Below are 23,301 nucleotides of genomic sequence, written 5' to 3'. Positions count from 1 at the left end.
TCCTTTCTCTTCTGCCCCTACCCATGGTTCTGGTTCTCTCCAATCCTCTGACTTTAGGAATTCTTTCACTTCACTAAAATTATCTTTTGGGTCTTCCCTATTTGAAATACCCCACAGGTCTTCTAATGCCTTTCTTGTCCCTTCTTTTAAGGCCAGGTTGGGTGGTCCCAGTGGCCTCATCCAGGGAGTGCACTTTCTCCTTGGTCTCTGCACCCTCTGCATATGGCTTCCAGCTCCAATGCTTCCCCCCTGCTCCAAGGTCACCAATTAAGTCCTAATTGCCAGAACCAATAAACTTCTTTCAATCCTCATTTCGTTTGATCTCTCCGCTGCACTCGATACCTTTGCTTAACCCTTCCTGCTTGAAATCCTATCCTTCCCCTGTGTCCAGGCCTGGTGCTACCTGGTTCTTCTCATAGTCTGTCTGCTCCTTTTCAGTCTCCTTTCCCTGTGCCCTTTCTTCCCCTTTCTCCAACTGTGGGCCTTTCCCAAGATTTAACCCTCAGCTCAGTTCTATCCTTATTTATTCATGCACTTTTCCTGGGCATCTGTTTCCAGGATTTTTGACCATTTTTGATCACATACTGCTCCACGCTCCCCATTGCTTTCTGAAGAAAGTCCAAACTCCCCAGCATGGAAAAGGCCTTTATGCTCTGGCCTCTGTTAACCATTGGATCTCACCTGTCTTCTCCTCCCTATGCTCTTCCCCACACAGTCCAAATTCTAGCCATTTTCAATTAATTGCTAGCTCGCTCTCTCCTATCAGTCTTAGCACATGCCACCTCTCTCTCTAGGATTTTCTTTTCTACTCCCTTTTCTGATGGCTCTTCCTCAACCTTATTTTCTTAGCCACCATTTCCACAATGAAGACTTTCCTAGTCACCTCTATGTTAAAAAAAGAAAGGAGGGCAAGGAAAGCAGTCAGATTCCACATTTCTCTTCCAATGCAGTAACAACCAGTATTTATTGCATAAGGAGTATTATTCTGAGCACTATACAAACTTCACAAAATTAATCCTCAGCACAACTCCTGGATACAAGTGCTATTATTCTGTCATTTATATGGGGGTAACTTGGGCACAGAATGGTTAAGCATATTGTCCAAGGTCATAGCTAGTAAGCAACTGAACTTGAATTTGAACTCAAAGCAAAGAGTTTTCATGTTCAGTGACCTAAAAAACATGACTAGGCAGGTCTAATGACTGCATGTATCTGTCCTCCTTACTGACTCTGCATTGAAGGGACAAAGTTATGGGTGCTTTGTATCAATGCCCAGTGAGTGGACACTTAAATTATTTGCTATGTGACTAGTGAGTTGAAGCTTCCTAACTATAGGCCCAAAGACCACTCCTCCCTGACAGTGTATAGCCTGGATTCTTCCTTAACTGCATCTCTGTTGTTGCCAATAGGTGGATCACTCAACTATGGTAAGGGCTAACTTGTGTGGAGGTTGTCCTAGGCTCCAAAAGCTGCTAGTTGTTCCAAATACATTGCGTAAATTCACTTCCCCTATGAAGTTGATATTCTTGTTCGCCATGTTATAAAGCCAAGGAAGCAAAGGAAGCAGAGGGCCAGCATGACTGGGGGCTGCCTGTGGAGCCAGATGTGGAGCCAGGACTCAGCAACCCAAGGCTGACAGACATTGCACATGGCTGAGCATCCGTTTACAGGCAGAGAATGGCAAGTTCTCACCAGTCAGAGTCCTTCCAGCTGCTCTTCTCAGAGATTTCATATAAAGCTCTAAGGTAGAGGTTTCTGTGTGGATGTTGGCTGGTGACTGCTAGAAGCCACAGTTTGGGATCACTATTTCTCCAGAGGAAACACCCCCCTGCATTTCTAAGAGGGGCCATTTGCATTCTGGGGGTGCTACCTCCTGCTCCCTCCACCTCAGGGCCCCCCTCTGTCACACTGCCAACCCTCTGCTTCTCTCAACAACTCCACAGCAATGCTTTTTTTGTGCTGATTCCTTTGTCTTCTTTTAAATTCTTTCAAAAAAGTCTTTTCTTGGTGAAGCTTTTCACCAGGTCTTTTTGTCCTTTCTCCTATCAAGGATGAATAAGAGGGGGGAAAAAAAAGAGGAAATACCACAAATACTGTATAAATACTAAGGAACTGGAGGTCTTTGAGATTTAACTACCTTTTCAGAAGGTGTGTTTTTTCTGTAGGTTGTTTGCCAAAGCTCTCCTTATATCAGACTTCCCGCTGGCTCAAAACAAAAGGAAGAAATGGCAGGCTGACCAAGGCTGAATGCTCTCCCATCCAAATTTCACTGTCTCTCTGTTTCTTTCAAATATGACTTCCTTGTGTCAGCAATTAATGTCTACTATATATAGTTTATTGTGTAGATTACACATTTTCAGGAAGAGACACTGTGATGAGGGCAACAGCTTCAGATACTTGTACAAAGATTATTTCTTAATAGATTTTTCAGACTAAATAATGACAATATCACTAACACAACCAAGATTATAATTTATGCTTTTCATGAATACAAATACCTCTGTCACAACCATTAAGAGCAATCTGCATTAGCATCTGAACAATTGCACTGATAGGAAGAAGTCCCCATTAAACTTCTTTCCTTTCATATCAGATGGATATTTTTGTTTACAGCTCTCTGTATTCAATTGCCAAAATATAGAATTCAGGATTAAAAACAATGACAGCCCTAAAATGTTTTATACTATTATAGACCATCCTTACGTCTCTTGGGTAATCTAAAGTGGCAGGCAGGTCCTGATTTTTATTGCTGGATCTCTTAAGTAAATATTTTGAGAATTGTCACATGAACTTGTATTTCATGGCCTCATCAGATGTGCTTTTCAGAGACTCATTTATCTTTTCATTATCTTTCGTCTCCCCCACACATACTGTTAATTGTATTTTCAGCACAGTGTAAATACAAGGAAGGTTTTACTAGTCTGTGAACGCAAGAGATTTTTCTCTTTTCTAGTAGGGTACTGAGAGGAGACTAGCACTGGGACTGGAGTTGATGTGTGATTAAGTGTTACTGTAACAGTGCGGTATCCATAGAAAGGGAGGTTCCAGGTTCCTTGCCCAGATAAGGAAGGGTGGAGCTGAGTGCAGAGGGGAAGCTAAGGAGGACAGGGGAGGGAGGGAGGGAACACATGGAGCAGAGACATATGAGGAAGAAGCTGTGCTTGCTTCTCAGCCTTGGACTTGTACCAGGGACTTGGAGGACACGGAAAGAGACCCTTCAAAGAGTTGTGGGTGAGGATCAGTGGGGAGGCTGACAATGACAACCTTTATCTTGACTTGTATTTTGTTTTTTGCTCTTTTCTTTCAGACATGCCTGGCCACACCCATCCCTTTCCTACAGTTCCAAACCAGAAGGTGCCTTAGACTTATGGCAAACTTTCAGAACTCAGTGGTGCTGCTATGGGCCAACCCTGTTTGGCTGGACATTTACCCACAAGGGGATGAGTAACTTTGGGTGTTTCATGTGAAACTATTTTAACGGTATTCTTTCTCTCCTGTGTTCTCTTGCATACTAATTATCTATTGCACACTAATTCTATTAGAGTTCTTTTCTGTTGAAGGGCCTAATGCACTCAGAGTATGTTTTGCCTTTATGCGGCAGATGGCAGAATCCACTTAGCGCATGCAGGTATGGGTGTTCTGGGGTGCTCCTCACTCTGCCTGCTAACATTACTTCTTTATTTCCTTCTCAAATACTCTGCCATCATTCCACAGTTAGCAAGCATTACTTACATTATTTTTTCTTCTAATGTTTAAACGTGTACTCAAAACATACATAAGTAGTTAGAAATGTAGAAGCAAGTAGAGTCTAAAATTAAAAGCCCTTAGAAACAACATGCAACTCTTTAATAAAAGGTAGTAAAGGGGGCCTCCCTGGTGGCACCAGGGGTTAAGTCTCAGCACTATGAAGCTATGGGGAGCCACTGCAGCACGTGTTCAATGCCCAGCCAGGAAGCTGACCCACATAGCGCAGCAGACCTCTTCTTCCTTGCCCTCTGCTCCCCTCAGCAGTGTATTTCAGTCAGTCCACCTGTTCTGCTCCCGACTCTGTCTCTGGTAAATCCTTTCACTCTTCCCCTACCACCAACCTGGCACCTCTGGCCTACACCCCAGCTCTTATATGCATAAATAAATAAATCTTTTTTTAAAGAAGTTAGTAAAACTTAAGGGAATGACAACTTTTAAAATATTACTAAATATTACTAAAATATTAAAGTTACTAAAAAGTATGAAGTAGAATGACATTTCTACATTTTTACCATAGATTTTTAAATAGTTTTAATTACAAAGATAGTGGGAGAGGTAGGAGCAAAGGGGAGAGGTCACTCAGTGGACTATATTGGAGGATTATTTGTGCTTTGGTGGTAGGAAGGCTGTGATAACATATATTTGAAGAGTTGTGAACCTATAGACCTAAAACATATACAGTGTAAATCAAATTAGCTCAATAAACTTGTTATTTAAAAAATTAAAAAAAAAAACATACAAAATTAAATTATAAAGGTAATATTAAGACACGTGCAACCATATAACTGCAAACACACTTGTGGGCTGTGTGCTAGCAACCCCTGGGGGATCAAAATCTACATGAATAACTCCCTCCCCTCCAACCCCCAGAGCTATATAAATTGGTGGACTTGTTAGTAACAAAAACAACATAGGTAACTTATGAAAGTATTTTTTTTCAAACTAAATTTACAAATATTATTCAAATAAGCTGCAGAAAATATTGTGTGACTCTATGCATTATAAGCTCAGCATGATATATAGTACATCTTAGGAATTTAATAGACATTTGTCAAGTAAATACATGATTGGCTGAATGAAGAAACTGAATGTCTTTCCTTACTGTAAACTCAACATTTCAAAAGAAAGCAACTACCTGATTTTGGAGGAGCTGACAAATTCTTAAGGCAAATGCATTTTGGATTCTTAATATTTCTCACTTTGATTCATAGTCAGGACTGTGAAGACTGGTCCCAAAGTAGCTGTTTCATTCAAGAACTGCCTGTATGTTTACACTTTTGCTGGAGGAAGAGGAGGTTATGAAAAAAAGAGTCTATGCAGAAGCTGACCTGAGTTTAGAATAGGAACTTACACTCCAGGCTTGCTTTGCTAACAGTGAGAAGAAGCAGGGTTCATCTCAAGATTACCAAGGAGTGAAAACTTTCCACTGGGTGACGCGAAGAAGAAACGGATAACCAGGTTTTCCAACATTAATGGGAACTCAGAGTATTACCCTTTGGTAATTGAGAGTTGCAACTGTTAAAGTGAAAATTTAGCTTAAAGAAAATCATTGAAGCAATCAACACAGTTTAATTTAATATTCATTAATTCCTGCAATATATATTTTAGTTGCTGTTCAGAGAACACTGAAATAGTTTATAGATAATTTTTCGTGTCTGCATTGCAAAACTGCTTTATTTTCAATTATTCAAGCATTTTAAGTTATATTTAGGGAGAAAGATAATATATAATAAAACACAATTTTTATTTGGTTAACACATCTGTCTTACGTACAAGTACTTGTTGACCATCAAAAATTCTTTTTTACCTTCTTCCATCTAAAAAAAAAAATCCAGATTTTGTGTAAACAGGCAATGTGACCAGTTAAAAATACTCATCTTCCCACATATTCATGTAGTTCTGGGCTACTATGTAACAGTTTTGAATAATAAGATGTAAATGAAGTGTCAGAGGTCAAGTTTCTGGAAAATGATTGTTTTCCAGGTAAAGAGACAAAATCGCCTCGTATGTTTTATGTCCTTTGCCTTTCATCTAACCTCCTCCTTCCTGCCTGGCACAAGAAGGGGTGCAGCCATCTTGTTAGCATGAGGCTGAGGCCACAGGGTGTGGATGGAACAACAGGAAGTCGGGAGCTGGTGCTTTGATGGTGTCCCCAGTAGCTGTACCAACACTACATGCCTGCTTCCTTCCCTCTTCACGCCAGAGGAAAATCAATTTTTTTGGTAAAGCTATTGTCACTGATTATCTGTTATTTGCAATCAAAGACACTTTAATTGATAAAACACCTAATCATAAATTTATGCTACAGTTCACACATTTTAATACTAGTGATCAGTGCTAGTTATTCATGGCAAATATTGTTTATCAAAAACAAATTATGTAGAAAAATAATTATGGGGATTGCATAGATTATTTGAAGTAGGGCAAAGTGGTAAAATATATAAAATAATTGAGTTCTGAAAAATCAAATTAAGCAAAATTTCTTAAGAATGAACCTTTTTAACCTTTCATTCAGAGAAAAAGAAAGTAGAGCATCTTTCACAAATCTAATGTTAGGAAGCTAATATACTATTAAAATGTGGCTAAATTTAGTTACAATAATTTTCACATCTGATAAAATGTTTTCTTTTTTATTCAGGTATAACATAATAGTTTCAGGTGTACAACATAATGATGTGATGCATATATAGTGAAATGATCACCCCAATAAGTCTAGTTAACATCCACACAATATTTTCTTTCAAATGCAGCACAAGAAAATTAGTGGAAGGGCTTCCCTGGTGGCGCAGGCGGTTGAGTGCAGTGCTGTTACGCTGTCGGTAGCCTCTGCAGTGCAGGTTTGATCCTGCTGGCCAGCGAGACACCCACATGGCGCAGCAGACCTCTCCTGTCTCGCCCGTTGCTCCCCTTAGCAGTGTATTTCAGTCAGTCTGCCTGTTCTGTTCCCTGCTCTGTCTCTGGTGAATCCTCTCACCTTCCCGTACATCTGGCGTATACCCCTGTTCTTGTATAAATAAATAAATCTTAAAAAAAAAAAAGAAAATTAGTGGAAAGTTGAGGAGAGTGCTTTTCAACTTGGAGTTCCTATTCTACATTTGGGAAATAATAGGCAACGGTAATGAGGCTGTGAGTTATTTCCAAATATCAAAATGATGACTAGCAATTGTACACTTTAGTAAGCTGAAAACTTTCTGAAAGAGCACATATTTCTGCTTTGGCCTGAAATGTCAAATTTGGGTAGTTTTGGTTAACTGAGGTAAATCAGAAATTCTGATACACATATGTCCATATGTGTGTATGTTACTGTGTGCAAATGATGTTTCTATAAATACACACACATATACTTATTGGCATATTTACATATATGCCAGGTTGAACAATCAATCACTATTACTTATCAGAGACTTTTTTCCCCCAGGAATGAAATCTTTCAAACTCTGGGACTTATACGTGTTTCCTGCCATCCTCTCTGCAGCAATTGCTTGGCACTAGAGCTTCATATATTCTCAAGTGACTTTGAAGGTCCCTGTCTGGAAGCAATTTGGTCTTTTGCTGAAGCATGTATTTGGAACACTTTTCAAAAAGTGTACCTGAAACTATGTCAAGCTTCTGAAATCAGAGAGTATGATTTTTCTCTGCTTGTCTTTGGATATAGAGGACTGCTCCTTAAGTGTTTATTTTCTAAGTAACTGGAAGCTCATGTGACTGTAATGAGTTAATAAAATGTCCGTATAGTGTACCTTAGTGGCAGAATTTATTACCTTTTGATGGCAAGGCAGTCACTATTGTTTGGTTACTCCACCTCCATCCCCAACCACCTCTTTCTTCCCCTGGCTGAGAGCAGGCACCAGAAAATTAAATACTCACTTCTCAGCCTTTGCTGCCAAGTTTGGCTATCAGTCAACTTTAGGCAGTGAAATAGGTGTGGAAGTAGATTGGAGCCTTCTGGGGGAAGGCCTTAGATTTTACTGGTAAGATAATTAATTCTGGAGTTATCCCGTGATGCTTTTCCTGTTTTTACCATGGGCCACATACTCAGAGCTGCTAGGAGATTTTCAAGAGGGAGAAGCCAAGAGAATAGATATTTAAGCAGCTCAATATCCACTATATTCTCCCTCTATCTCTTCCCTGCTGGCAGTGCCTAAATCGAGACTATTCACTATGTCAACAATATAAAGACATAAACCCACCCTCTTCATGTCAGCAGTAGTACAACTTACAGGTTATTTATAGTCTAGAACATTCCTCACTGACACAACTAGCATTATGAACTAATTTAGTCCTGTACTTAGAACATTATTGTCTAATGGGTCTGAAAATATTCCTTAAAACCTTTCATTATTTGCTCCATTTTAGGGAGAAAAAAAAATGACATACTGTTCTGATACTGGTGAATCCCTAGAAAACATTCAGTCTATGGTAGATTTCTAAGGTAGAGAAACAAATAGCTTTCTTTTAGGTAATCCAAATTCCCTTACTTGCTTGACTCGGTAAATATCCTTCAGATCTTCATTTGCTTTTGCAAGTGAATTTTCTTACTAGGCAAAAATATTTTTTGACAGTTAAAATGACTATTCCAGTTCAGCGGGAAATTACTAATTATACCTTGTCACAGAGTAATGCATTTTTGTTTGTCAGGTATGAGTTTGGTTATTGAGAATCAGAAGTGTGGGAGCTCAATTGCCCCCAGGGAACTGAAAAAAAAAATCAATGAAATTCCTGAATATAAATTCCTGAACATAAAAGTTCTTCGAAATTCTAACAAGATGACAAAATTGTTTTTCTCTTCACTCATGAAGCATTCCTGAAAAAGATTACTGACTTCTTTTATCACATATATACTATACCACTAATGGGAAAAAATAATAAAATTTGAAAACAATTTGAGAGCAGTCTAGTTATGTGTCATTATTTTCATTGATTAAATATCAAAAACGTTTTACTACAAAAATCTAAATGAACACTTAGAAATCATAAGAGATGTTTAGTCATTGAGAATTTGACTTTGTTGAATTAGAAAACTGTAATAAAATAAATTTCTATTCAGGTGGGGATTTATCTACACTATTTATTTGAAGTTAAATGCAAACATTCCAGGAGTCTTAAGTGATTATGTATTTGAAAAAAAAGTTTAACGTGACTTAGTTCAAATCTAGGCCCTTTCCCTTAGTATTTGCATCAACATTTCAGTCTCCTCATCTATACAATGGAGTAATACTCTTTCCTACTCTCAGATTTTCTGAAATTGTATAATTTATATTAATTTTATTAATAGTGTGGACAACTTGCTGTGAAATTCATACTTGAGTGTATCTTTCATACAAGAATGCTGCATTTTCCTTCTATTGAGAAATTTCAGTTTACAAGTGAAATAATTTCTAAGAGTGGTTCTTATTATCATCTCATTGCTGAGATTGTTAAAATGGTGTTATTTCTTTGTTCTTCTTCCACTTCTATTCCAGTTATGTTCGTATAAAAACCTTCACTCATTTCAAATTTTTTCCAAAAGAGTTAAGATGTCTTCTCTGCTGTGAAATATCTACTAGTATCCTCAAAACTATACCGTGTGATATATTATTTTAAAATTTATTTTGGACTGGCTAGATAGCTCAACAGTAAAATTTTAAAATGCTCTTGTAGACCTGTATTTTCACTTTGTTATCCACAAATTACTGCTTCATAACACTAGTAACATTAGTGTTACATGAAGCTCTTTCCACCTCATTTCAAATCAAATGTTTCTATGTACTTGAAACTCAATTTTCTTTCTCTTATTTTCCCAGTGTATTTTGAACACCCAGAAAAGTACAACATCTTGAGTGCTGTCCAGTAATCTGAATCAATACTAGCTTCTGCCAAGGTCTTTTACCTCAACACTTGAACAATTCTTTTGTTCAGTGCTATATAACATTGTCTATTGGATTTCCAAGTTGATGCTCATTTTTCTCCTAATATATTCGAATAAAGTGTTTTTGAGAACCAACTAGATAAGCAGAACTTAATTGGCCTGTCTTCATGCTTATTTACTTTTACTAATGCATGTTTGTCACAAGACATGGTGACGCATAGCCTCTAATTCACTCTGTGATCAGAGGCCTGATGATCAGCAGTTCCTCCTTTGGCATGGTATTAATGAGCTCTTGCAGTTGACTCTAAAACATTTCGGTGTCAGCATTCTTTCTAACTGGAGAAGGCAAAGACTTGAGTGATTGTTATATTCACTAGGGCTTACTCACAAAAGATCCTGGGATAAAAGCAGTCCTGCAGTTTAGCCTTAAAAGAATTTGATTAATAACCAATAGGTTTGGTGCCATATAAAATATGGTGGCATTCTTTTTTATTACAGTATTAAGAAAAACATCCTTCCTCTGGTATAGAGATTAAATTCGTTTTCTTGAATGTTTGAGATTCTTTCTGATGCCGTAAGAATTTTTCATCTTAAAATCAAGTCTCAGATTAAAGACCACATATATAAAATAGCTAGAAACTAAAATTGCAACTTTTCATATTTTTATTTATTATTAAATGTGCTCATTTAATAACTTTAACTGTCACAAAATATTTTTCTATGAATGTACATTTAGTACATTCATTAAGTATATTCATCCACGATACTCTTCAACCCTCCATTTCTCTAAATGAAGTCAACTACTAAACTGGAATATTTTGCTGCTGATATAATTACAAAGAGATCAAAATCACTTCACAGGACTGCAGAATCATTAAAATTAGGGCATACTATGACATTTGCATGACATTTCTGCTTTCAAGCTTGCTTTTGCTTTCCCTGCAGCCTGGGATGCCTCCCCCTCTCTTCTACAGTGATCCAAATCCAACCAATCCTTCAAAGCTCTGGCCAAATCCTTTCTTGATGAATACTGTCCACGTGGAACTTCCCTGTCTCTCAACCCTGTTGCCCTATTGTCTGTGCCCCACAGTGTGGTACTTTCTATTTCAGCATTTAGTATTTTCAAATTACTTCTGCTTAATTATCATATGTATAAAGTTTTGCCTTCTCTGAAAACTTAGCTTCTCCCTGTGTCTTTTGCATTTGGGGATCTTTACAATATCTCAGACAATATCAAGACATAGCACAAAGTCAAAAATTAGTCAAGAATTACCACTTGGTATAATAACTCTTAGGAGGGCAAGCATGTTAAAGGAATTGTTATCAGCATTGGCTGAATGGAGAAATATTACTGGGACTAAAAGAGAAAAATAAGTAAGTGGGGAACTTTAAACCCTCACTTTTGAAAAATCCAAGGTCCTCTTAGAAAAATTTCAAAATGAGTCAGATTAGCTTAAGTTTAGTAAAAAAAAAACCTCTGGAAAAATAAAGACAGTTGAAAATTTGTGATAGAAAGATAATTTTTCCCTCCTTTTTCTTTAGTGTCATTAAGATTGAGGATGGGATTCTTTTGTTGAAAAAGTTTTTAATAGCCTTACTAAAGGGCAAATCAGTAACAAGACTGAAAAGTGACCTTGAAAATCACATATGCCTTCAGGGTGACTCTGAAAATCACACGTGAAAGCCAGGTCTGCAAGGAGACCACCACCATTTCTTCCTCTTTTCTCAAAAATAACTGAAACAAGGTAAGGAAATGAAAACAATCCTCTTATTGTCAAAACAGTCATTCTGGTAAATCAAAAGCTAAGGAAACCAAAACTATACATCTTGAAATTAGAGTGATACACGGATGCAGAGAAGAGGGAGAAATAGTAAAAAGAGACAGGGGAAAATAGTAAAAAATCTAGAGTAGTTAACATTTATTGAATGTTGTGTTCTAGGTGCTATGCTACGTACTCTCCAAGTATAAACTCTCTCAGTGCTGGATATTAGTTAGCACATGTGCCCGCAGAGAACTTACTAAGCAACAAGTTGCTTTTGATGCCAATAAAGATACCAGTAATTGAATCTTTGATCTATAAAGTTGCATAGAATTATGAACTATAAAAGTAAATTCATTTTCATTTATTTTTTATATTGGGTTGTCATTTCATTACTATCCCTCCTTAAAACACCACTGTAACCTGCTTCTTGTTCTAAATTTAGTGAATTTTCTGTGTCTAGTTAAACAGCTGCCAAATTCCATTTCAGCTGCCAAAATTTATTCTAGCTGTAACTGCATTTTAGTCTTAGATAAACTCTATTTGGTGGGTCTGCGAGACAGTAAATCAATAGACATTTAATCAAAAATTACTTTTCTTTCCTTGACATGGAAGTCAAAAAGGTAAAGCATATTCAGCTAAGAAGCTATATATTTACATGGATAGTGGTACAATCATAGTATGAGATATTTTATTTTTTTGGTATGATGATTAATGCCTTATAAGATATATAAGTTACTTATAATAAAAACAGAAGCCCTTCTCTCAAGGTTTTCAGTTTATATCACCAGCAAAGTCCCAAGATGATAATTTAATATTTAACTATATACTATATACTCGGTAGTATTTAATAAATACATATCTGATAGAAAATATTTAATAAGTATTTACTTTTGGAAAATCCAAAGATTTTAATATCTCCTAATTTTCAATTACACCATGTGACTGGCATCTACTGTACCTAATAAATGTCAAGGGTAAAGAAAACACTGAATATTACTTAAAAAAAAATCTCCTTTGTTACCAGTGTTTCCCTGCAAGACAATTAATTCTCCTTTTTGAGAATGAAACAATGAAAAGTGACATCTACATATCTACATTGAAGTCTCAAGATGTCAGTAGTGATATTGGAAGTCACATATCAAAATTGCACCTGAGATTCCACACTAATCCACCCATATCAGAAATCAGAACATGTGTAAATAGAAAACCAATGTCAGAATTACATCAGCACAACAAAACTCGATGAAGAAAAAGAAGCTGCAGTTATTCACATTAATTCTAAAAGTAAATATTCCAGGTTGTTAGTAACATTTAGAGATTGATTATAATATTTCCCCCCTTGAAAGTGCATCTAATCTGTGCACCATCCCAATCTTTTATAAAGGCCACCTTTAAATAGGCATTTTATATCTATTCTTGGAAGACATTTCTTTGTAAAGCCTAAAAATCGAAGTATAAATTTATGTGAGAGTAAGCCATTAGTGCTTCATTGCTGCTATTTTTTCCTTGCATGTTCTAAGGACATCAAAGTTTAGAGCAATTTTTGTGAAAACTGCAGTATTAAGACCAGACTACACAAGGATAAGAAGTATGTAAACACAAATATACAATTTTAAATGGGTGTAAGGCGAGTTACCAAATTAGAATAGATATGTCACTCTTTGCAAATCTGCACCTTTTTTGTACGATTTAAAAAAGTATTTTCAAATAAGAAAATTGATCTACTAATCTCTGAAGATGAAAACAAAAAAGAAAACAATATATCATTACTTCAGAAAGAACACATTATTTTTACTAAGTGGAAATATATGTATAAGCAGACTTTTGACAGGTGATCAAAACAGATAACTAATATGATAAATAAGCTTATAGTGGCATTTTAAAAGAAAATGCAAGACTATATTGGCAAAATTAGTGCACCAAGTTCCATTCAAATTTCACTGCATAATGATTTCTATGCATTCATGTCCCACAAATGTTTAAAAACTTGAGCAACGATCTCATTTATGTGACCCTTTATGAATTAAGATTTTTTATGAATATAAATACATATATTGATTAACTCGACATCAAATTTGTAACTGCTAGAAACTTTGCATTTCCATACAGCCTCTAATTTTCAGAAAAAAAATCTAGTTGTTTCAAGTCACTGAACATGAAAATAGCAAAATGAGATTGATCATTAACTCTAGTAACTGCCTTTGCCTTCATCTTAGGCTTTTAGTTAACCAAATGAATTAATGGCTGCTAACTCTTTTAAAGAATTATTACTTAATTTAATTGTGCAATCTTGTGGACAAATCCATGATTCAACTATTACCTCCATGTAGGTGACTTCTAAATCAATATTGCTAACCTTGATCTCTCTCTTGAGTTGAAGACTCCAATTTCAAATGTGGGCTTTCCTTCCTGATTCCTTTTTTGTCTATTAAAGTCACCACCTCTCTGCTGATCTTGCAGCCTGGAAGACCATCTGGAAGATCATCTCTGTGTCTCCCAATGTCTCGTCCCCAAATATATCCCCTGAGATAAGAAACCTATACACTGTATGTCTGTAACTTCTCTTATAATACACCTATTTTTTTAAATATTTATTTTTATTTATTTATACAAGAACTGGGGTACAGGCCAGATGTCCGGGAGGGTGAGAAGATTCACCAGAGACAGAGCAGGGAGCAGAACAGGCAGACTGACAAAATACACTGCTGAGGGGAGCAGCGGGCGAGATAGGAGAGGTCTGACGTACCATGTGGGACCCTCACCGGCAGGCGTGGATTGAACCCGCGCTGCAAAGGCTGCGGAAAGCTTCACAGTGTAGCGCTCAACCACCTGCGCCACCAGGGGAGGCCTTCTTATAATATACCTATTGATTCTATCCTACTCTAATATTCTCCAACTTCACATTACTGTTTATCTAAAATAACTTAGACTTCTCGCAAGCTCTTTTCTCATCCTTAAATACAGGTGTTCCTGAGGGTTCATCACTTTTACATATTTGGTATAGATCTTTTGTTGGATGTGTTTTTCAAATATTTTCCCCACTGTGACTTCCCTTTTCATTTTCTCAACAGTATCTTTCAAAGGCAACTATTTCTCATTTTGATAGTCCATTTGCTGATTTTTTACTTTTTCATATTTTGTGTCTCAAAATAAGTTTTTACTTACCCACTGTCACTGAATTTTCTCATTTTTCTCCTAGAATTTGTATAGTTTTAGCTCTTCCATTAGGTCCCATGAATATTTTGAATTAACTTCTTATATAGTATAAGATTTAGGTGAAGGTTTTCTCTTTTTTCCTCACATGTGGTCATTTAGTTCCCTAATGTCTAAAGACGTCAAAGAAGGAAAATTACCTGCCTTATTTTCATTTTTATGATAGTCACTTTGTCTGCTATTTAAAGGAAATGGTGAGATTCAGCAAGGAAAACAAAACTTCAGGGACATAGCTCCTATATACACCTACTGTATCCACTGCTTTTGCTTATCCCTCCCTTCCTGCTGTCCCTAATTCTATATACTCCAACAACTTCTACCCAAATGGTTCTTTTTCACATTGATTATTTCTTCTTGGACTAAAGGATGGAGCCAATGATGAGGGAGAATATGGAAAGGGAAGAAGTACCATTAATTGACTGAAGGCCTTGGAATTTCTTCGGAGAGGGAATGATACATCTTCTCCACTACTAACTAACTCCTTCCCTTTTATCTCTTTTGATCTTGATATTCAGACAGATCCATAAAGGATTATCCTTACAGCACTTAGGCAGTAACCTTGGGCCTCTAACTAGCCTCATGCTACCTTTTAGTGGAATTCTGTACCTAGTTCCAGAATCTAATAAAATTTTCACAATTTTGAAAGGAACCCTAGTGGCCAATATTCTCTGAAATGAATTAACTACCACAGTAAGTATTTGCATGTTGACATCTTTACAGATGCATCACCCAAAGCAGTGATAGTGAAGGCAAAGATCAACAGCTGGGACTACATCAAATTAAAGAGCTTCTGCACAGCAAAAAAGACAATAACCAAAACAAAGAGAAACCCCACCGACCGGGAGAAAATTTTTGTACCCAGCACTAATGATAAAGGACTGATCACAAAAATCTAAAAAGAGCTGATGAGACTCAGCAAAAACAAAGAAAATAATCCAGTCAAAAAATGGGCAGAAGAGCTAAAAAGAAACTTCTCCAAAGAGGAAATACAAATGGCCACCAATCATATGAAAAAATGTTCAATGTCACTTGCAATCAGGGAAATGCAAATCAAAACTACAATGAGATATCATCTCACACCAGTGAGAATGGCACATATTAAAAAAAACTAGCGACAACAAATGTTGGTGAGGATGTGGAGAGAAAGGAACTCTCCTGCACTGCTGGTGGGAGTGCAAACTGGTCCAACCACTATGGAGAACTGTGTGGAGATTCCTCTACCTACTAAAGATAGAGCTTCCATATGATACAGCAATTCCACTCCTAGGTATTTACCCAAAGGACACAGAAACATTAATTCCAAAGCGTACCTGCACCCCTATGTTTATAGCAGCACTATTTACAATAGCTAAGCTTTGGAAACAACACAAATGCCCAAAAATAGATGACTGGATCAAGAAGATGTGGTACATATACACCATGGAATATTACTCAGCAATCAAAAAAGATAAACACATGCAATTTGCAGCAACATGGATGGAGCTGGAAGGGATCATGCTCAGTGAAATAAGCCAGAAAGAAAAAGGAAAATACCGGATGGTCTCACTCATAACAGGAATCTAGAAAACCTAAATAAGGGGCCAGGAAAAAGAATAACTATAAGAAAGAAAAAAATCACAATCAACAAACAACTATGAACCAGAGACACACTTTGGTGGGGGGATGGGGAAAGGAGGGATTGGGGTCAAAATCAGGGGGTTGCAATTGTATGGGGAATATAAAAATAAAAAAAAGTAAATATATATAAAAAAGCATTTGCATGTTGAAATAAAATTAAGGAAAATTATTTGTCAATACTTGAGAAATGAATAAAATATGAGGCAATAAATGAACCATTCCAAGTTGTCCCTCTTTGCAAGTATTCCTGTATACATTTCACATAGCACGTGAATCATTTACAAAGGTCAAGACTTTTCATGTTTTATATTCTTACTCCATTGTACTGAGTGTGTATTCTATGACTTCAATAAATTGAGTGCATTTTAATTTACTGAGTACAATTCACAAGAAAAGTTTTATCCATACACTTCTAACACCTAAGTAACAACTTCACGACCAGATGAAAAGGTACTTCCTCTTTTTCATATTTTGGAAGTAATGCAGAGATGATTTTTTATCTGCCCCTCTGCCACAGCCATATGCTCTGAAATGCAAACTAGAGGGGCAGATGTATAATCTGGGAAATGATCCAACTTCATGACCTCTTTGGAGCCAAGGGTATTGTATGTGCAATGCCAGCCCTGGATGCCATGCCCAGAAATTTTATTTCATAGAAACAAAGGATGAAATGGCAGAGAGAAAGAAGATAAAAGTCTAGTGTTTTCTTCAGCCACAACAGACATCTTCCATGTTACAAAAGCTGACCAAGCTAGCATTTTCAATTTCATCGAATGAATGGGGTTTCTCCAATCCTTGTAGACTTGAGTGGCAAGGACAGCTCTTCAATAAAATGACTGAACCCTATTCATCCAAATTCTCATGATATTCCTTTGCCTGATTCTATCACTGAGACTATGATATCATGAGTTTTACATAATTGATAAATTACATAAAGATTCTGTAGAAGTGTCAGAATGGCTGGACTTCAAAAAGATGAAAACTGAAGAGTATTTGGTAAAAAAGGAGAATGCATGGGAAGATAGCTTTTGTTAGAATGAGGATGGGGATGGTTTTGATTTGCTTTACTACCTTATAGACCTACTGGCTAGTCTGCTCATACTACCCTTCGGGTGTGGTCATAACAAAGAAGTCAGTCCAAACATCAGCAGTGACATTCCGGAGGTTCAGAAAGAGTTCTAATTAGTACCGGATCCAAGACCTCTATAGACAGTGACATGAAATACTCAGATAAGCTTCTTCCTCCCACTTAAGCAGGGCACATTATAATCTGAGAAAAAGCTCCTTTGTGTATTCTATTTTATTTCTTCCTCTAACAATGAATCATTATAAGACTCCATAGACAGAGTAATAAACCATAGCTTGTAACTAAAAATATAAGTAGAACTTTTCATTATATGGTTTCATATTGCAGGGAATTTTCCATCTCAAACTTTCTCAGCATATTATGGATATCATCCTTCATTTTGTTCCTATGTCATATGGTTTTCCATATACTTCCAGGGTATATTTTAAGTTGGTTCATCTTGTCAAAAGTAATCCAGATTCAGAAATAAAACTCTGTCTAGTTTTATGTGTGCTGTAATCTGTGTCAGATTGAGTGATATATTTGAATTCAGTGACTTCCAAAAAATAATCATTCATTTATTCAATGGTTCATTCAACATCAGACTCTACATTTCTACTTTCAGTAATCTATCAATTCTCAAAATCCTGCTGAAAAAAGTACAAGTAGATTTTTGATAAACTAGAACAAATGCAAATTTAAATGTCTTGCTTAACTCATAGGAAATTCAGGGAAATTCTTAAGGAAATCGACTGACATACAAAAACCAAACCCAGGGAAAAAAAGGAGTCAGTGAAGATAAATAACAAAAGTTGAAAGTTGAGGAATCTGAAACCTAAGGGTGATATAATGATATCTTGGGAAATATAGGAGACAAAGTAAAAAGTCACAGTGGTTACCCTCAAAGGACTTAGTAGAAAGGCAGGTCGAAAACCATTATTCCCTGAATATACTTCCCTAGGCAAAGAGACTCCAAGAAGATGCTTCTTACTCTGGTTCTAGGTAGGGGGGAAAATCAATGAAATAACAATAATAATCATTTCTCTTGGGAATTTACAAGCGCAGGACTGTCCTCTTAGAAAAATTAAATCAAATATATTTTCTCCCAATTAATCTGACATTCAAAAACCTATATGGAAGTGAACCCAGGTTAGTAGTATTCTGTTACTACCCCAGAGAAAGCAAATCTAAATCCTCTGAAAAGCACATGAAAATCAGGTTCCCCAGGATTCTCACATATTAAATCTAAGCAAACATGATATTCCAAATAGAAATGACCACATTCATAAAGAAAAAGTTATCATGAATGAGAATCATCAGAAACACAAAAGAGATTCAGATATCAAATTAGAATTAAAAGATAGTTCTGGAGAAATCAATCAGAATAGAGCAGAGATCAGAGAAACAGAAAAATTTGAGCGTTTAAGAGATTGCTGAGAGGTGTGATCTAACATAAGTCTTGTAAGAGTATACAGAAGGCAAAAAAGGAAGAGGCATAGCAATAGACATAGTTTTCCAGAAATTATAAAAAGCATTAATACAGAGGCATAGAGGATACATTATATACCCCAAAAGATAATATAAAGAAATCTTTGTATATCTATTAACATCTAGACTATGATGACAATGAACACTAAAGACAAAGAAAATTTAAAAGTATCCAGAGAGAAGATGCTAATTACTGGTAAAGAAAGAGATGCTAATAAGTCCAAAGCAGAAGACAATGGAACTATATCTTTAGTGTGCTTCAGCCTAACACTGTACACTCAACAACACTAGCTGTCAAGAACAAGACGTTTCTGATAAACAGAAGAGTGTTGGTAGACCATCATTACAGGAATGTCTGAAGGGCATACTTCAGAAAGAAGGAAAAAGACGCCAGAGGGGAGGTAGGCAATATAAGGAAGAATGGTAAAAGAAGAAATTGGGCAAACAATTGGTAAGTTGGAAAAAATATTAAAATTTGCATGTAAATTGGGGATCAAAAAGCAAAAAGGAGAAAAATGGAAAACAGTGTGAAGATGGGAGGGGGTAAGGTGAGCAAAAGTGTTCTAAATTCCTTGCATTGATCTGGGGAAAGGACAAGTATGGACTTTTTTTTTTTTGTTGTTGTTGTGGGACCCTAACTGGTGGCCAGGGATCGAACTGGTGCTGCAGAGGCTGCGGGCAGCCTTGCAACCCAGCGCTCAACCACTGCGCCACCAGGGGAGGCCCTGGACTTCTTTTAGATTTTTGTTAACCATGCATAATAAAAATGGAATGTAAGAAAAAATGAAATTAAGAAAACACAAAAATTAATCCTAAGAGGACAAGAAAGAAGAATAAGAGCCATAAAGAAGTGGCTCAAATATAATTTAATATAATAAACATAAATCTAAATATGCAAGTAATCTCAGTAGGTGTAAATGTGCTAAACTCTCAGTTATTCAGATTGTAAGAAAGAACATAAAAACAAAACCCAGCTCTTTGTTAAAATAAGACACACACATAAAACATGCAATGTTTGGAGGTAAAACTATGCAAAACGACCTACAAGAAAAAGACAGCAATAACTGAACAAAGATGCCTGTCTATGCACTTGGATGGGATCTAAGGCTCTTCCTCATGGAGCTCATGTTCTGGAGGTAGCAGAAATAGGCAGCAAGTGAAACACACACACATGCTTCCTACAGACTTTTATCTGGGTTATCAGGAAATAAGCAGAATAGGTGATACAACACTTCTTTTGTTTACTTTGGATAGGGTGGTAAGGGGTGGTATCTTTGAAGAACATTTGACCTGAGGACAGAATGAGGAAAAATCAGCTATGTCAAGTGGAGTAGATCACAGTAAGCAGAAGGAAAGAATGTGCAAAGGGCCTGAAAATACATCAGTCTGTTCAAGAGTTAGAATCCAGGCAACATGGGCTATGTGTAAATATAGCAGGAAGAAGCAGTGAGGACAAGGCTGGGAGACAGGCGAAGTTAGGTCTTGGGGATGATGGTAGAAAATTTGGATTATCTTTTACAAAGGATGGGAAGCAATTGGGGGACAGCAATTTGGCCCATAATTTTCAAGACCTCTTTGGTTCCAGTGGGGAGAGTGGAACTGCAGTGTTGAAGAGGCTGGGTCAGTTCAGAGGCTACTGAATGTATGAGAAGACTTGGGAAAACGTGAACAGCAAAACTCTGGGTGTATCCCCCATGAGTCCAATTTGATTTCCTGCTGGATTAATGTGATCGGCAACGAAAAATGGAAATTTAAGGCTGACTCTGCATTGGTAAGACTTTGAGGTACACAAGAAGAAGGATCTATGAGTTCCTTCTCAGATGAAGATGACCCATGACAGAAAAATGTGTAGGAAAATATAACACCATAACTGAAGTTAAACTTGATGGAGAGAAGTTCATTGTAAAAAACAGTGGAGGGTTTGAGGTGTTTTTTTATTTTTGTTTGTTTTGCTTTGTTTTGTTTTGTTTTGTTTTGTTTGCTGTTGAAGCAGCCAGAGTTCAACCAGAATGAAGGCATTTGCCTACAGTGAGGAAATGACTGTATGTGCTTATTCTATTTTACATATGCTTATTTTAGCAAAGAGAAGTAACCTAGGTTGCTTTAAGTTTTCTCTTTAACATATTCATCATTAATCCTTTTATTATAATTCTTCTTTTATTGGGGACAGTTGGGCACCATGAACCTCTTAAAAAGAAGCTTTGTACATGACATCACATGGTGCTTTACTAAATAAATTTTAGGGATTAAGTTGCTGCCAAATAAGATATCAAAACTTGATAGGGGGGGTTAGAAATTCCCTAAATATGTTTTTCATTGGCACTTTTTCTTTTGACTCATAAATGGAACATCTCATGGGTAAGTCCCTCCCCTGTACTTCTCCCTGAAATATTTGTGGGCCCCAAATAGTTTCCCAGCTTGATTCAGGAAGTCAGCCTTCCACCTTCTTCCCAGAAACTATCCCCTTTCCTGTGTTTCTCTATATATACACTATGCCTGGCCCCATGCTAAATGCTTAAATACTCCCGTTTGTACAACATTTCTATTATTAGATTAAGCATCTGAAGTTTTACAATGTCTTTTATATTTAATTCATAAAGTTTTCATTCCCCAATCTGTACATAAATATAATCTTAATGTAAACATTGAAGTACTATAGATAAAGCAGAAGCCTCCCTTTGTCCCCAACCCCAATCTTTTCCTCTAGTAAAGGTCTCTTTTTCCTTGCAGTTGCATTTTATATATAAGCAAATGGAATTGTCACTGTTTGGATTCCTTGCTGTTGTACTAAACTGTGAGCACCTTAGAGGCAGAATCCATATTCTATACAACTTTGTATTTGTAGTACTTGGTACAGTGTCTGGCACACGGTATGTGTTCAACAATATTGGTTTAATAAGGACTTATCACTGGTTATTTCCTCTTAATGCATTATATAACAGAGTTCTGAGGAAAAGGTGGGCCTTGGGATTATTAATGGTGTAAGGAAGCCTTGACTACTGATCAAAGCAGATTGAAAAACAGCCTGAGGGGAACCCTGGGGGATGCCTGGCTCTAAAGCAGAAGTGTGAATTAGGCGAGAAAAGGTGAGAGAAGTTAAAAAATACAAAGAAGAAGCCTAGAGACAACTGGAAGTTTTACAAGGCTAGATCCTAGAAGAGGCCCCTGCCTGAGGGAGGAGGAGAAGATTTCTTGGGACAGATGCCTTCCAACAGTTCGCTGGGCCTCTGAGGCCTGGGAGAACAAGAACTGGCCTGCAATAAAGCTGAGGAGCCCCATGAGCTGGGCACACATCTGATGAGGCTGAGAGGGTGGAGGTGACCATCGAGAGACAAGGCTAGAAGGGCAACTGATGAATACAATACAACTTGTTAGAGAAATTAAAACATATCCTGTTCTTGCAGCCTAAATACAGGAACAAAGGGGTGTTGGTATTTTTCAAATAGGTAGTATTCTTGACATATATAAGACATTCAAAGCTTAATTTTTCCCCTCTCTCCCTTCCTCCAAAATAATTTTGATAAAACTCATGTGTTATATATATATATATCTAACTTAATTAACTTAAAGTAACACTGACATTATCAAAGATAATATTTTCTAAAATATATTGCAACATTAGTTGGTAAAACTAATACCTTTATTAGATATCGGAAATTAAAAAATAGGCTTTGACATTTTATATTAAACAACAGATTGGGTCATCTGTTACGAAAGAGTTCATCTTTAGATTTCTTAGGTTGGATTGGAAATCTGTCCACCCAATATTATGCATTGACATAATTTTTAGCTGGGAAAAGTTAAGAATTAAAATCATTGCTGGAATGGTTGAATAGCCATTCAGCTAACATTGGCAGACCAGATTTTCCATAGAAACTTAATTAAATATCTTACAGGCAGGTAGTTTATAACTCTGAGAGTCATTGGAATCTCAGCTGTTGTTTTTTTTAATCCAAGACAAATTTACACGTAAGAGTGATCTTAAATTCTAGAACTCAATTGTGAACTTTCCTAAAATAATCAGACATGAACTGCAAAGCTGACTCTTCCCAAGTCTGTGCTTCACAAGGGGCTGCCAGCTAGTAGGGATAAGAATCCAATGTTCTTGTTGAAATATTTTCATTACAGAAATTTGACTAAAGACAACCTAAAGTTAAATATGAACAAAGAGGACAGCTTTGATGCTCATAGTGTAGGTTAAAATATATAACTTTTGTTTTCAGGAATGGGATTTGTTTTTACCTATGATGTCCATCCAAATTCATATAGTGCTATTCTAATTGATGATGACATTTTAGTGTAAGTTTTAGGTTTCTTGCTGTTTTCTGTGACTCCTACTCTGGGGAGTTGTTGCTCCTCAGAGGCAGACCTAATACAAAGTTGGCTACAGACAGATCAACCTACAATAAAGTTTTGATGTGAAACACTCACTTTGTATTTATCAAACATCATGTAATCATTTAATAACACTTTATTTTTTGTCACAGATGTTCACGCTGGCATTTAAAAACACTATTAGAATTGTCAGTTCCAAACCACTATTTTCCAAATGTTCAAGT

The 23,301-nt window shown here is 36.6% G+C and overlaps 1 protein-coding gene across 4 annotated transcripts in view; it reads right to left on the bottom strand.

Moving 5' to 3' along the window:
* The window catches only part of PARD3B (par-3 family cell polarity regulator beta), a gene marked incomplete at both ends in the record, with an annotated part of 909,806 nt that overhangs the window by 299,963 nt on the left and 586,542 nt on the right, over positions 1-23,301 (bottom strand). The gene's annotated exons all lie outside the window — the stretch shown is intronic.

The sequence above is a fragment of the Talpa europaea genome, assembly GCF_964194135.1.
Source record: "Talpa europaea genome assembly, chromosome: 1".
NCBI lineage: Eukaryota > Metazoa > Chordata > Mammalia > Eulipotyphla > Talpidae > Talpa > Talpa europaea.
Note: the sequence above shows the minus strand (reverse complement) of the source record. Positions and strands in the feature narration are given on the sequence as shown.